This window comes from Panthera leo, chromosome F3 (assembly GCF_018350215.1).
Source record: "Panthera leo isolate Ple1 chromosome F3, P.leo_Ple1_pat1.1, whole genome shotgun sequence".
Classification (NCBI taxonomy): Eukaryota; Metazoa; Chordata; class Mammalia; order Carnivora; family Felidae; genus Panthera; species Panthera leo.
The window spans coordinates 52008876-52021435 of record NC_056696.1 but is presented as its reverse complement, the minus strand read 5'-3'; positions in this window follow the sequence as shown (position 1 = coordinate 52021435).

Sequence of the window (12560 nt, the reverse complement as noted above, 5' to 3'; positions counted from 1 at the left end):
GTTTAGAGGAGAAGGTAAACAGTAGATAATGAGAATGCTCTTGGTTTGGAAAATGACAGGCAAGGACTTTTGATAGAGTTCCCATAATTCTTGCATACCCAGATATTTAGATATCAATGAAATTCATCGATGAATCTCAAGAACAGATTTAGCTCCCAATATACCTCTTTATTGTTTATATTTATTTATATATATACATATGTGTGTGTGTGTGTAGAAAATAGTTCATTTCCTCAAGTTCATATTATTGTAAGGCAAAACAATTTTTTCTTATAAAAGTAGTATTTCCAATATCTAACAGTGTTGTAAAAACATACATCAACAACACAGAAACTGTGGTAAATAATGACTACAAAAGAATGTTTAGTGGTGGCGGGGCTTGTGACTTTGCCCTAACAAAGCTCTTGTATAGCCCTTTTCCCACCTACTCATTTTCTAAGCTTGAATTTGTGAACTTCCCAATATGTTTACAAAAATTCCTGTCCTTGCCAAAGTTAGCTAAAATATCTTAAAACAATCTTGACCAAAAAGTAAAACAAATTTAAAAAAAAAAACAATCATAGATAATACTGAGAGTAAAATATTATATATCTGAAACTGAAACTGCAATATTCACTTTCAGAAACTTTAAGGGGAAATGTTATCTGTGTGCATTTGTGTATGTCAGTCATGACTTAAGTAAGTTATTCTTTCTAAGAATAATAAAAACACAAGGAATGAATTTTCAAAAAGAAAAAAATGGAAATGAGTAAATTAGGAAATAAAATTAGAAAATTAATAATTACAGGGCGGCTGGATGGCTCAGTTGGTTAAGCATCCGACTTTGGCTCAGGTCATCATCTTAGGGTCCGTGAGTTCAAGCCCTGTGTTGGGCTCTGCGCTGACGGCTCAGAGCCTGGAGCCTGCTTCGGAGTCTGTGTCTCCCTCTCTCTGCCCCTACCTTGCTCGCTCTCTCTCTCTCTCTCTCTGTCTCTCTCAAAAATAAATATTTTTTTTAAAAAGGTAAGTAATAATTACAAGAGGTAATTCTTTTGGGAAAATATGCAGTCCAGTACAATGCATAATAATACAAGTGATAATTCCAAGATTAACCAATATAAAAAGAAGCTAACAGAATCATGAGATTACTTTCCCCAACTTTTCAAATCGTATTGCCGGTGTGACTTCGGCAAAATGGCAGAATAAAGAGCTCCCAAATCTGTCCCCCATTAAAAGAACAAGAAAACTGGCCAAAGGGGGAAAAATACAGAAATAAACAGAATCCACTTTTTTAGAATTCTGAAAATTAATGCTGTTAATGACAGCAGTCCCAAGAATGCTTTCTTTTTTTTTTTTTTTTCAAGAAAAATTATGGAATCTTAGTAAGAACAGTGGGTTTTAGGTTATTTTAATTTGCTCCACTTCCAACTCTCCCTTTCTAACTCTTGGTATGCTTGATAACCCAGACCTAAGTCGTGATGATGAAACTGCAATCTGATAACCACTGGGGTACGGGCAGATTGGAATCAGAGTTCCTTCAGACCCCCATTACAGAGACTTTTTATTATGGCACACTGTTGGGTTGTTCCCTGGAAGACTCTACTTGCAAAGCTGCCTTTATTTGAACAGACTTGAAGCCTACCAAGTGCACCTTTTCCCTAGGTCATTTGTCAAAAGCAATCAGAGGGAAATGTTAAACATTTCAACTGCCTGAGGTGATAACAATAGGGTAACTAAAAAGTTTTAAAGGAAAAGTTGGTAAGTGAGGTGGCTACAGGGGACTCTGAAAACCTTCAACGTATTCCTGAGAATCTAGAAGCCTACATGTATGGGTAGTGCTGTTTGCATGCCCAAGGTGGGCATATTTAGAAAAGGCTGTCAAAGACCCTAAACTCTCACCTTTGGCTAACTGTGAGGCTCTACACAAGCAAGATGTAAAAGCTAACTTAGAGGAGTAAACTGCTTGGGTGAGTGTTGAAGGTGAGTCTTAATATGCAGAGACCCTTGGCAATGAACTGGAGATTTAACTGATTGTTAGCATCTAAGAATATTTTTGTCCAATCATTTTAACAGACCACTAAGCAAATTTAACAGACATTAGTGGTCACATACCCCACAGAATACAGACTTTATATAATTACTTTTAAAAAGTTACTAAACAAACATCAAACAGAAATCAAAACAAATCGTGGGAGGTGAGAGAATGTGATTAATTAAGTTGCCATATTATGTTACTTAAAACATACAATTTTGGGGGTGCCTGGGTGCCTCGGTTGGTTAACCATCCAACTTTGGCTCAGGTCATGATCTCACAGTTCTTGAGTTCGAGCCCCACATCAGGCTCTGTGCTGACAGCTCAGAGCCTGAAGCCTGCTTCACATTGTTTCCCTCTCTCTGCTCCTCCTTCACTCATGCTCTGTCTCTCTCAAAAATAAAACAAACATTAAAAAAATTTGTAAATACAAATAAAATAAAAAATATAATATCTAATTTTTAACCAAAACATAGAAGAATGCAAAGAAACAGAAGTTGTGGCCTCTAAACAGAAATACGTATATAAATAAAATAGTCCATAGAAATTGTCTTGGAAGAGGCCTTGATGTAGACCTTCTAAACAAAGAAGTGTCAAAGCAGTGATTTTAAATATTTTCAGAAGAATGAAAGGAAACAGTGTCTAAAGAACTAAAGGAAAATGTGAGAACAGTATCTCCCCAGAGAGAATGTCAGTAAAGATAAACAAATTATATTATAAAATAGAAAGTCTGGAATTGAAATGATAAATTTATTAGGCTCAGCAGAAGGTTTACAAGATCAGCAAAGTTTAAGATAGATCAATTGAGATTATCCAGTCTGAGAAACAAAAGGAAAAAAGAATGAAGTTAAAGAAGTAAAATTAACAAAACTTCAGAGATATGGGGATGCCATCAAGCATGCCGGCATAGGGAGAATGGGAGCCTGAGAGAGGTGAGAGAGAAAGAGGTAGAAAAATTGTGAATAAATAGTGGCCAAAAACTTCTAAAATTTGATGAGAAAATAATATGTATATTCAAGAATCTCAACCAAATCCAAGTCAAATAAATTCAAAGAAATTCACTCCTAGACACAATGATAAATTATCAAATGCAAAAGACAGCAAAACATGAAGAGGCAAGGGAGAAGTGACTTGGTCACACAAGGGATTCTCAGTAGGATTAACAGTTGTTTTAAGAAACTATGAAAGCCAGTAAGCCATGGGATGACATATTTAAAGTCAAGAATTCTATAACTAATAAAATTCTCTTCCAAAAATAAAGGAAAGCCTAAGACATTCTCAGATATAAAAAAAAAAAAAAAAAAAAAAAAAACGGAGAATGTGACAGTAGCAGACATGATGAACTAAAAATAAAAGGAGTACTTCATACTGAAATGAAATGACACTGGATAGCAACTTGAATCAAAGGTCAAAGTATTCAATCACAGGGAGAGCTTTTTGAAGATACTAGGTTTATGATTCATGGATCTCCTCAGCCATCACAGAAGAAGTTAGTAACAGTGATTATCCAAGAAATATCTGTGGAGGAGACAGTTTTCTACACAGTGAATCCCCATGTTATGCCCAGAAGACAGACAGGCATCTTGAGAATTTTATTTGAGCACAAAAACTTCTAAAAGGAGTGAAAGGTATAGAGTAGGACATGAAAGAAGACAGTTGGACTCCCCAAATTCTAAACATTAGAAACAGACTGATAAAACGACTCAGCTTCAAATATATGGTACCTTTCATGAAGAAGTAAGGATGGCTTAGAGAGTGGAGCTGTGAACCTGAAAGAACTAGAAGTCACAGAAAGTTATTCCAGGGCTTGAAAACTAATGACGTTTACCTCGTTGGAGATTATGACTGAGGACTACTCTCCCCCCCCCCGCCGTTATTTTCCCTGTTTTTGAGCAGGAACATCAATAACTGTTATCATGTCCTTGCCCCCCAAGTATTTGGGAAACAGGTAATTCATTTTTTAGTCTCATAAGTAGACAGATCGAAAGGAATTCTGCCTCAAGGTGGATTACACCCATACATAATTAGATCCTCACCTATACAGAATTAGATGATTTCGATGGGACGATGAGGAATTTTGGTCTGATAAAACTCAAGATGAGCTTTTCCATATGTGTTGATAGTGCAATGGGATGACGCTTTTGTAGACTCCAGAGTACCATAATGTGAGGTGAATGTGAATTTGGGGGAATTAGAGGGCTAACTATGGTAGGCTTAATAGTGGTCTCCCTCATCGGTATTTACTTACTAATCCTCGAAACCAGTGAATATATTACCTTACATGATGTTACAAAGAAACAGGTCCAAAGTGGTGTCACTTTGAGTTCCAAACTGGTACTCAGTATTTACTCTAATTTCAGTTTCACCCTCTCACAGAAATATAGTCTTATCCTGTTAGCCATACTAATGAGCCTGCCACCTGTTCACTGTTCAGCCTCCAAAGAAGGATGAGTTAATCTGCATGATAAGACTCCTTGCTTTTTCCCATAAATTGAGGGAAGACTAGCCTTTTCAGCAAACTTTACTGGGGCAATATGATGTCTACCTACAAAGAAATGAAATTTGTCTCCTAGCTCACACAATATACAAAATTCATTTGCAGTGGAACACTTAAATGTAAAAGATAAAACTATAAAACTCTTAGTAAAATACATAGATATAAATTTTCATGTCCAATTGGCAGTGGTTTTTTAGATATAATACTAAAAGCACATCGATAGATGATTGATAGATGAAGTAAGTAAGCTTCATTAAAATTTAAAATTTTTATACTTCAAATGACGGTATCCAGTAAGTGAAATGACACACATAGAATGGAGAAAATATTGGAAATTAGGGAAAATATTGGAAATAATATGTGTGACGAAGACCTAGTATGTAGAAAATATAAAGAATTTTTACAACTCAAAACAAAACAATAAAAACAAATATACCTTTTAAAAATGAGTAAAAGATTTTAATGGACTATTTTCCAAGGAAGATATACTAATAGCCAGTATACGTGTGGTAAATGGCTCAAAATAGTCACCAGGGAAATGTAAATCAAATCCACAATGAGATGTCATTTCACACCCACTGGAGTTGCTGTAATCACAAAGACAATTACAAGTGTTCGCAAGGCTGTGGGGAAGTTGGAACCTTCATATATTTCTGGTTGGTATATAAAATGGTGCAGCTGCTTTGGAAAAAAAATGGTAGATTCTCAAAAATTTAAACAAAGTCTGGTCTGATATCTAAGGTGCTTAGAGGACATCATCCCTCCTCCTCATGACAAGAAAAAAGCAGAACAAATTGAAAATTTACTTTTCTTAAATTACCAGATAATTGAGGTCACAAGGCGAATTGCTGTCCCCAAAATGGAGATACCAATAGGCAAGTGCAGAGAATCACAGTTTACCAGAAGAGAAACCCAGGTACGGAAGCCACTGCTGGAGCCAGAACTGGGATAGGAAAGCTTAAACTACAGTTAAAAAATTGCTGGAGGTTAATTGTGGACAAACTTGTCAGTTAAAATCTCTGGAGGGTCCATTCTTAGAGGGGTCCCCGCATTTTAGTGAATTTTATCTCCAGGAGCCATACCAGGATCTCATAGTTTGGATCAGAGAAGATTCCCCTAATACTTCCAGCAGCGGGAGGAAAGTGTGCTATTTTGAAATATGTTAGAGCATGCTGTTCTCCCTAACAAAGTTTGCCCTTAAATCTATTTTACCCAATCCCAACCAACTCAGGCTACTGGTGTCTAACTGGTCTAGGGGAAGGGAAATATTTGACTTCCTCTGAAAGGCCTAATTATAGGACAATAGAATGCTTCCCCGCCCCGAACACACATGTACCTCACCACCACATCAGTTGGTATCTTGTATAATAACTGAGATTATAGCAGAACAATCTGCATGTCTCAGGTACTATTTGAAAAGAAATCTCTAGGGGAGACAAAAATAAGACCCCTAGAGCAATTAATATAGCCTTAACATAGCCTTAACATCTACAGCTATACCAAACAGTGAATATAACCTGACCTGTTAGTCACATGAACATTAAACCTCTCAGTAAGGGTCTGTATACCTCAGTTCTTTTACCCAATACAGTATGTCCAGCTTTCCACAGAAAATTACAAGGCATAGGAAAAGACAACACAGTTTAAAGAGAGCAATCACCAGAACCAGGCTCAGACATGGAAGATAACTTTGGAAACATTAAACGAAGTTCAAATATGACTCAGCAACACCTCTAAAGTATAGAGAAAATTAAAAACATATTCACTGAAAAGTTGTACAGGGATTCTTCTAGCATCATTATTATTATAGTCAAAAAGTGGAGAGAAACTAAATTTCCGTCAACAGATGAATCAATAAACTTGATATGGAATGATATTCAGACATAGAAAGGAATGAAGTACTGATTTATATTACAGTATAGTGAGTCATAAAGATACTATTATCAGTAAGAAAGACAGAAACAAAAGGTTATATATTGTATGATTATATTTCTATTTACATGCAATGTCTAGACTGAACAAATTCTTTCAAAAGAACTCTTATCTTAGGTTCAAATAAAACATGCCCAAGGCATTGTATATAATCACATGTCATGTATTACGGGGATAGTCGATAAGAAAAATGTGTGGATGCCAGTTTATAATATTATGCAAAGGAGGAGCAATAATTATTATGTGTATGGAATAACATAGTTACATATTTTAAATTAGTGTAAGTTTTTTAAGTAAAAAACAAAGTGCACCATATAATATCATTAAAACAGATACATAAAAACCATCCTTATTTTGAAAGTGTGCATATTCAAAGACATATATGAAACACATTAAAGTTGGTACATGTATACACAGAGAGAGAATGAGAATAGTTATCAGGAATAAATGGGGGAAAGCAACAAATAATTTCGAAGCGAAGAAGTCCTTGATAGGATCCATCATAGGAAAAAAAAAATTGTGGGAACTAGAGAGAAAAATCACAAATTTCTGCACAACAGATCGATGAAGGAAGGGAGGGAAACAGGAAAAATGTCGGAATGGTAAAAGGGAGGAAGATTCTTTAATGCTTTAGATATGCATAAAAGGCTTTTATCCTTTAATTCAGGAGGAAGGATATTTCAGTTACATATCTATATAAAACTTAGCAAAATACAAACTATGAAATGTGGCTTTACTCTCGATTTCCTCAAAAGTATGTTGAGTTAATTTAATAGACTTTTTCCCACTTTTCTCCCCAAAATGATACAGAAAATAAATAAATTTCAAAAGTAATAAGACAACAGAGTTTTGGACTTGATCATTTATAATCTGAATTAATCATATTATAGTTTTGGAGGATAATTATTGTTAAACATATCTTAATTAAATTATTTTTGCCTTTAGGAGTTCACCTTACTAAATAAAGAGAATATAAAAATCAAATGCATGCATGCGTAAATGAATAAATGAATGAATGAATAATAAATGAAAAAATAAGATCACTAATAGTAACAAAACTGGTACAAATGACACTGAGATTTTATTTGAATTTGAAACAATTTGTGCATTTACAGTATCATAAATTTGTGCTTCCTCCAGATCAGTGGTAACAAACTAGAGGCTCAGATATCCATCCATCATTCTGTTTAATGAGAGCATTTTTACTAACTTCCTTCTAAGAGCAGTATTGTTCTTATATTAGTGTAAGAAATCTAAAGAATGAGAATATCAAAAGTAATATGTCATACCAGAACATTTTCTTTATTTGTGGCATGAAGCACATTACATACATACATATATATATGTATACGTATATATACATATATATATACATATATATATATATATATATATATATGTATATATATATTATGTTTTGGTAATAGTACTTTTCTTTCCGATGTGCACTGTGAGCTCCAAAATGAAGAGATTGAATGCAGCTCCTTTGTTCTACATTTGTGTCAGTAAGCAAATTAAAACAAATTAGGTGTGTTAGATGGATGTTGGAAATCCCTCGACAGTTGTTTTATGAGACACTTTTCTTTATTTTCCAATCAATTTTATTCTGTCTTATGTTTGACATGAACTTAGAAGTTTAAAAATTACCTTATTACACTAACTCTGTCATCTTTCTAAACTCTGAGAGTCAATTAACAAAATATGATTTATACTCTTGATCTAAAAGATATTTGTCTAAACTGTTTAAAAATCAGGTGCAACTAAATATTTTCTGTAAGAATTTTCTAGAAATACTATGTTCCTAAAAAACAATCATACAGTTAAACATTTCTTTCAAGCACAATATTTCCATCAAAAGATCTTCCTAAAATCATTATTTCTATTTTCATAGCATATGGGACAAAATCTACCTCATTTTTCTAATGTTTTTCTAAGATTTTAAATTATTTCATTCACTTTTGCCTCCAGAAATTTTAGAAATCACTTAGTTACATAGGAAACACTCTGGAATTTTTAAAGATTTCAACAAATTTTTAGATTAATTTTGGAGATAGATAGGCATTCTCATACACTGGTATAGATGTACATTTCTCCATTTTCTCAAGTCTTTTTTCTGTTACTCAGCTAACTTTTATAATTTCTACCATTTGTTATTAATTTTATTGCTATGCATTTCATAGAATGTGTTTCTATTGTGAATGGGATTTTTTTTTTCATGACGTTTTCAATTGTTTGAAGTGTCAGTTTGAAGAATGTGCATATTTTCTGCTCCTGGAAATCTTGGAATACATGATCTGAAACTGCTCCTGGAGTACTCTAAGGGGTGAAATTTTACTGTCTCTCTAATATAGTAGACTTCTGATTTCTGCATGCTTTTTAATCACTTCTGATAGATTTAATTTTTTCCAGAAAATCATTTAATTTGGGGAGGCATAATATATTTTTCAATTATAATTTATATACTTCTATTTATAACATTTTGTTTGCTTTTAGGACTGGCACACCAGAGAACAGACATTTTTAAAATTAGAATTGGACCTCTTAAAACGTATTCATTTTTCACAGTTTCGAATTCTTGACTGGCCTTCACTAGAAATGACAGCATTCTTTCCTGAGACCTGAGAACTTCATCTGCTGGCACTCATAAGGGGTTGATCCCTATGTGACCTGGCAACGTCAGGCTGCTAAACCAGCTGGCACCCACCGGGACTTGACTAATGCCACTTCCAGTGGCCTGGCAACATGATTTTGCCTTTCCCTGCTGTCACTCCTGACAACGTGAGTTCCTTCCTGAGTTTACCAGCTGAGGAAATGAAACCTAATAATATGGTGAGACTAATCTCAATATTTCATCACCTGTCAGTTGCCTGACAGTTGCTTGAACTGTAGAGGTCTTTTCTGACTGTACCTTTTTGGGCTTTCTAACCTAAATGAAAAAGATAAAGTGCAGAAATCCAGAACTCACCAGACTGTTTGAATGAGAATGTGTAGCCAGACATCTTTCAGAGGAGACTTTTTGGGCTCCTAAATGGAGATGTTTTAGGGTTCTCAATATTTAGTAGGGGTGCAGAAACTTGAGACTACAGATAGGAGTGAAGGCCCTCTTGGACCCTACAGATTTCATCAGCATCTGAATGATACATCAGGAATATTGGTAGAGAACTGAAAATAATGCTTTCACACTGGAAATTTGTGAGCAAAGATTTTATTGCTCCTAACTACTACAGGAGAGACACCATCAGGTTAAACCTACAATCTGGTCCTTTCTTTCTCTGTGCTATACATGAATTGGTTCAGACAGAACAACAACAAAAATCTTTAAAATTAATAACACCACCTATCATTTAATTTAGTAGAATGCTATAACAGTCCTTGCAATATAGACCACTTTTTTTCTGATTAGCTAAAACATGGAAAATTTGTATGGTTGACTGGTTCGTTAACTTCTTCACAACTGGTTTTTCAAAGAACTTGGTTCTCATAGATCTCTATAGATATTTATCAGCTTATGATATATGCCTAAAACTCTCTATATTTCTATACTCCTAGAGGTAGCCAGGGGTAATTTTATATCTTAGAACTGGATTCTATCTAGTCAAACTAATTAAGATCATAGAGAAATCCTCTAGGTCAAATACAAAGGCATCCCTTGGGCAGTTTTATATTTGTTTATTTTTTCTCTCTTGTCAGAAGAGCAGTCTATGACTAGTCTGATCTGAGTTGAGAAGAGTACTCATAGACCCCCAATTTTGTTTTGAGGTTTCAGTCATGATTCCATTTTTTTTCTCAACACGTTTACTACTTTGTATTGTAACCATTCATATTTTCTGTACTGAATTTCATACAAATTTCTTCATAACTATATTTCTTTCTCTGGTTCATTTATATTATATAATTTTATTTCTCTATTTTTACATGATATTATTTATCTGTTTTGTGGTTAATTTAAGAGGCACTTGCCTGCTTTTCCTTTTTTGATAGCTTCATTTTTTTGTCATTAATTTCCACTTTCACCCATAATAATTCCATCTATATTCTTTTATTTTGTTGTATACTTCATCTTCTACCTTGTTAACTAAAAGTAAATATTCACATTATTTAAGTTTGCACTTTATTAATAAGTCCAATAGCTCATTTATAAGAATAATTGCTAGAGGGCACCTAGCTGGTTCAGTCAGTAGAGATGAGATTCTTGGTCTTGATGTCATAAGTTCAAGACCCACAGAGCTTATCTTAAAAAGAAAACAGAATTGCTACGTATGAGGAACAGCATAAAATTTAATTAGAAATGCATTAATTTAGTTAAATATAAATATAAATATAATTTAGTTAAAGATAAAAGATTGAGATATAATTATATAAATGAATATAATACTGTTTCTTAAATCACATCTACAAAAATTAAGAATATTATGTGGTATGCATTTTACATATATGTACACTTATATGTATATTTGTATATATATACTGTACAGAGGTGCCTGAGTGGCTTGGTCGGTTGAGCATCTGACTCTTGATTTCGACTCAGGTCATTATCTCACCGATGTGAGATCTGGCCCCTCACCAAGCTCTGCAATGACAGTGGGGGGCCTGCTTGGAATTCTCTCGCTCCCTCTCTCTGTGTCCTTCCCCCACTCACGCTCTCTCTCTCTCTCTCTCTCAAAATAAATAAACTTAAAAAATACTGTACATAAGTTAGATACCTAAATTTGTACAATCTGTGATATAGCTGCTATTTTGTAATGCTTACTGTGTTTTTATGTTACTATTTTTTTAAATTTTATCAAATCTTGGAGACTACTTAATTTGGATCCATAAAGATCTACCTCATTAATTTGCTTGCATAGATACTAATTTATGTCATATTTGTGAATGTTTAAGTTGTTTCGATTATTTTGTCATTAACAAAGATGTTTCAATAGACATTCTCAAACTTAATATTTTATAACTGCAGTGTCAAATACGGTAGCCTTTGGCACATGTAAGCCCTTTAAATTTAAATTTTGATATATTAAAAAATACAACTAAAATTTCTGTTTTCCAGTATAATAGCTACGTTTCAAATACTCAGAAACCACATCTTGCTAGCGCTAACACTGAGGCACAAAAGACGTAGAACATTTCCATTAGTCTGAAAGTTCTATTGGCCAGTACTGATTATGAATGCTAGCAAGTGATATTATTTTAAAGGTTTTGAGAGCAAAGGCATCATGTTTAAGTGTTTATACATTTTAAATTCACACACATCTATATAAAAATGGTTGTAGAATTTAACAGTCACACTGACAATGCATGAAAGTATCTAATTTTCATCAACATTGGTTGTTATCCTTAATAAAAAAAATAAGTTCCTCAAAGTAATAGGAAACATGGTTTCTATTTACTAGTTTTTTATTTATTTGATTATCAGTGAGTTTATTGTATTTGTTGAAATTTATATTTCATATTCTTTAAATTGCTTAAATTATTTCTTTATACTCTATATAGTCTAATATATTTTCATACAGACAGATTAATAAATTTGCAGGCATGTAGATACTTTCTCGATTCTGTTCATATCTATGTAAATTTTTCTAGAAACATGATTAAGTTTATTTGTTATGCCATCCAGAATTTCCCTTGCTTCATAGTATTTTCTACACACTACCCATGTTTATTTTTCTCCACATTCATCCTCAATATGGGAAGATCTGTCTAGCTCTTAATAGGTAGGATGAGGGAATTGACCTTGAATTCCACTTCCTGTTGCCTGGCACTGATTCCAAATTCTATTTTCAAATCTGTAACAGAAGGGAAGGTTGATGTGCATGGTTCCCAGTCCAATTCCCAATTTCTGGCAGTTATTCATCTTCTGGCCCAGCTCTACTTTGATTAAGTGTTTTTCTGAACATTGTTTCCAGGTTTTCTGGTCTTGAGCCAAAGAACTGAGCCAATGTTGTACACTGAGGATTACACTTGTCAGCCAGCACTGCTACCAGGTTATGTTTTCTTTGCCCCGACTTCCAGCAATTTGCCCATGGGAGGTACCACTCTCTTCACAATGCACTTTGCCATTACCTGATTTTTCCTGTGCTTTTCCAGTTATTAACAGTGGATTTGAAATTTCTGTCTCAGAGAATG